The sequence below is a fragment of the Hevea brasiliensis genome, chromosome 1 (assembly GCF_030052815.1).
Source record: "Hevea brasiliensis isolate MT/VB/25A 57/8 chromosome 1, ASM3005281v1, whole genome shotgun sequence".
NCBI classification, from domain to species: Eukaryota; Viridiplantae; Streptophyta; class Magnoliopsida; order Malpighiales; family Euphorbiaceae; genus Hevea; species Hevea brasiliensis.
The window spans coordinates 122,311,607-122,316,408 of record NC_079493.1 but is presented as its reverse complement, the minus strand read 5'-3'; positions in this window follow the sequence as shown (position 1 = coordinate 122,316,408).

Here is a 4,802-nt window from a genome sequence, read left to right as displayed (position 1 = left end):
ATTCAGATTATGCGCATAGCATAAATAACCGAAAACCCGAACGTGTTTGTAAGAAGGTACTTTCCCAAAGAGCATCTCATATGGGGTTTTACCATTTAATAACATAGATGGAGTCCTATTAATCAAATACCCGGCTGCAAGTACAAATTCTCCCCAAAATTCTATGGGTAAATTTGCTTGGAAACGCAAGGCTCTTGCCACATTAAGAATATGGCGATGTTTTCTTTCCACTCGGCCATTTTGTTGAGGTGTTCCTACACAGGAAGTCTGATGCAACATCCCTTGTTCATCAAAATATTCTTTCAAGCACATAAATTCACTTCCGTTATCACTTCTGACAATTTTCACATTTTTTTCAAATTGGAGTTTAACCATCACAACAAATTTCTTAAGAACACAAGCTACTTCTTGTTTTCCATTCAGCAAATATATCCAAATAGCACGAGAGTAATCATTAATAATTGTTAAGAAGTAAATTGCTCCACAAGAAGTTGGGACTCTATAAGGTTCCCACAAATCACAATGTATCAATTCAAAACAACCATCAGCTTTATTGTCACTAGAAAAGAAATCTCTCTTGTTTGCTTTGCTCTAAAACAAACTTCACAAGTTTTATTAGTTTTCCTAACTATGTTACCAGCTTCTGGAATTAACTCTACCACCTTATAAGAAGGATGACCCATTCTCTTATGCCAAAGCTCAAAAGATCCCACATCAGTTACGTTGCAAGCATGTACTGATGTCACTCCCTTGAGAAAGTACAGCCCCTCACGTTGCTCACCCGCTCCAATCAGGTTCCTCGAATTTAGGTCCTGTATAGCATAAATTTTGTTAGTGAGTTGAATAACCAAATTTGAATCATTAAGTAGTTGTGATACAGAGATCAGATTGCAATTCAAATTTGGCACATAAAGGGCTCATTGCAATTTCAAGTCTCCTCCAAGCAACACAGTTCCTTTTTTCACCGCCAAGGTCTTTTCTCCATTAGGTAACCCGACTGAGCATGGCACAAGTCACGCAATTCACTCAAAAATGCCAACGTTCCTATCATATGATGGGAAGCTCTTGTGTCAATAATCCAAGGAAATATCCTCTGCGTACCTGTTAGCCTCTCATTGTTACCATTCTGACAAGAATTCAACATGCCCAGCAAAGCAGCCCACTGCTCTTCATTTAATCCACTAAGACCCTTTCGATCTGAATCTGTCACAATTCCACGCCCACCATTAACTCCAGTTGCTTGTGTGGCGTTGGCACGAGCAACTCCTCCCTTGCTATGTCTTGCTCCATTGCCACGCTTTTGACCACCTCCTCGTCCAGCAGAAGTTCCACGTGGTCTATTACCCTACCATTCTGGATAACCTATCAGCTGGAAACAACTTTCAGCATCATGTCCCTCTCGGTTGCAATTAGAACAAATTGAGGATTTGTCTTTATCCTCCCCTGAATTTCGACTTCCTACTCGAATTGCAAAACTCATAGGATTGCCTCTTTCTTCCTTGGTTCGTGTCATAGTTCGCACCTGCTCTTGCTGAACAACCATAGCATAGGAACGATTCAAATTGGGCAAGGGTTCAGTGCTCAAAATATTAGAGCGCACTGTTCCATATCCTTCTTCATCCAAGCCCATCAAAAACTGATGAACTCTCTCTTCTTCACGCTTTCTTTCCAATTCAATGGTAAGATTGCATCTGCGACTGCATGCATACACCGCGGTATCTGATCATAGTTGTTTATTTCATCCCATAACGTTTTGAGTCTTCTGAAATGGGACACGATCAGTTGACCTTCCTGCCTACAATTCGCCAGATCCGATCTCAGTTGCTGCATTCGTGGACCATTCCCAATCGAGAACCTCTGTTTAATATCCTCCTACAGATCCTTTACGTTCTCCATGTGAGAGATGGTCGAGCGAAGCATCGGTTCAATGATGTTAAACACCCAAGAAACCAGCATAGAGTGAACCGTCCACCAATCTTCGAGTTTCAGTGAGTCATCTGCTAGTTGCTTAACAGATCCATCAATAAAATCATATTTCTTTTTGGCCCGCAATGCAGTCCGCATAGCTCGCGCCCATTGTTCGTAATTCTCGCCCTTCAACTGAACTTGGGTAATCAAGTTACCTGGGTTGTCATTTGAATTCAGTGTGTAAGAACTAGAAGTTTTCTTCCCTGATCCAGAACTCTCATTTTTCTTTTCATCCGTCATGGCTCTGATACCATGTAAAAGAACTAAGAAATTTTGGAATAAGAATTCTGATGTTTATTGCCCCAGAAATCAAAGATATAAATAAAAAATTACAGCTAACAAATAGGTTCCTGATCGAGCTAAACTACCAAAATTGTATCAGAATCATACAACAAAATGTAAGAACAGATATGCACACAAAAATTCCTAAACAAATGCCCTAAATAAATACAAAAATATGTGGCAGCTAATAGCTGCCTTTCCAATAATTCACTGTATTAAAAAAATTATTAATTTTAGCTGTGATATAGCAAATTAAATTAACACTATTAATATACTTTAAACCATTAGTGCTAACGAAAATAATTTCAAAATGGCATTTTTAATAAAAATTAAATCACAAATCCTTAAATATCAATGGGTAAAATTACATGAACCTTTTCTTACACTTTTCCCAAATTCTTGTTATATGGTCTAATAATAATTTTATTTCTCTAGCTGTTGAGTTCTTTGCATTAACGTATCGTTGATTCCATCTACGTAATCATTCATGCGTTTGTTGTATGAGATTTAATATATAGTCTAATTCACTTCCAATTTTCTTTTTTATTTTTCTTTCTTTATTGCTGCTTGGTTGATCGTTGAGGCTTACTTCTATTGATCCAAGGTTGATCAAGGTATTGTTGCAGGCCAAGTTGTAAAAGCAATCGCAAGACAACCTTACGTGAAAGAAAAAATACAAGGTACTGGAGATAACTAAAATCGACCTATATATTTATATAAATTATGCAAGTTTTTTTAAGGTGTTAATATATGATATTATTTTTTTATCGTGTTGCCACATGATATTTTTTTATAAAAAATTTATCTTGCTTTATAATTACCAATTATTATATTTTTTTACCGAATTTAATTATCTTTTATTTTTTTAAGTATATTATTATTATTATTATTATTATTATTATTATTATTATTATTTAAAAGATTATTTGCAATTAAATTTATTACTTAAAAATTATTATATTTATTCAATTAAATTTAAGTATATTTATTCAATTAAATTTGAATATGTTCATAATTATTTATCTATTAATCATGACGATAATAATATTTAATTTTTTTATTTTTTTATTTATTTATCATATATGAGTGATAATATATTTTAATTATATATATTAACTAATTTATTTCCATAGAAAATGATTGCAAAATAGGATAAGAAATGCAATTTTATTAAAAATCTAATTGATATGTAATGATCATCCTTTAAAAAATAATAATATGTAAAGATTAAAAATAAAATATTAAAATGAGAATATTATAATTTTGTGTTACAAATTTTAGTAATTAAAATTATATAAAAAATATTTAAAAAATTTAATAAAAATTAAATTATTAAATTTTAATTAAATATATAAAAAAATTATTTATATTAAAACTATGCATACAACAGGCATTTAGCTAGTATTAAATGTGACTGTGCATGATCTAGTTAATTAATTAGCGACAACATTCATTTTAATTCCACATGCTCTCTGCCGTCAACACCAACTGAAATAGAAAACTATAAATCATTTATTAAAATTTTGTCAATACAAATCAAGAATGTTTATGAGAGTTTTATATATATATATATATATATATATATATATATATATATATATATATATATATATATATATATATATATATATATACACTCCCATGTTCCAAACTATTCCACTTGTATCATTATCAAAGTCATCCATCCTTTCAACTGGGGTCAAGACTTATCTATTCCCTAGAAATTTCAAACAAAATTTGGCCAAAGCCTTCCCACAACTACAACCTTCATATATTGTGACTACCACTAAGCCTAGATAAATGCTTTTCTAATCCAAAACCCTAGCCATTGTTACACTTGGTTATTTTTCTTGAACATTGTCCCCAAATTTCACTTTCCCAGTTGGTTCGTCCAATGGTGAAACTGGGTGAGAGTCATCTCCAATATTTTGCCCTCTAAAACCTATCAAAAATATACAACTTTTAAAGCCCGTTATAAGCCTACAATCGAAAAAAAAAAAAAAATATATATATATATATATATATATATATATATATATATATATATATATAGTTTAATTTTATTTTTAGATGCATATGTAAATTAAGATATAGTTTGTTTTGTTAAAATTAATTTGAGTTTCGAATTCAAAATTTCATAATCTCAAAGAATAACTCTTCAAAGTCTTATTTAATTAAAACTCAATGTTAAAAGTTCTCTTCTTTAATAAAATATATCATTTTTATTAATAATGAGAGATTTTTTTTATTAATGTTTTAATCTCATCAAGTTTTTTTTTTTTTTTTTTATAGAATAGTGAAGATATTTTATCAATGAAAACAAAGTATAAAATTGATATACAAATTAACTTATTTTATTTTTTATATAAATAAAATTAAATACTTATAAAAAAATATAAAGAATTTGAAAAATCTGATAGTATTAACAAAGTATATAAATTTGTTAATAAGTGAGCTCTGTTTTTTACTCTTCGATTTCTTTTTTTTTTTTTTTTATGAGTCTCATCAGGTAACCTTCAAATTTATATCTTATATTAAAGAAATGATTTATA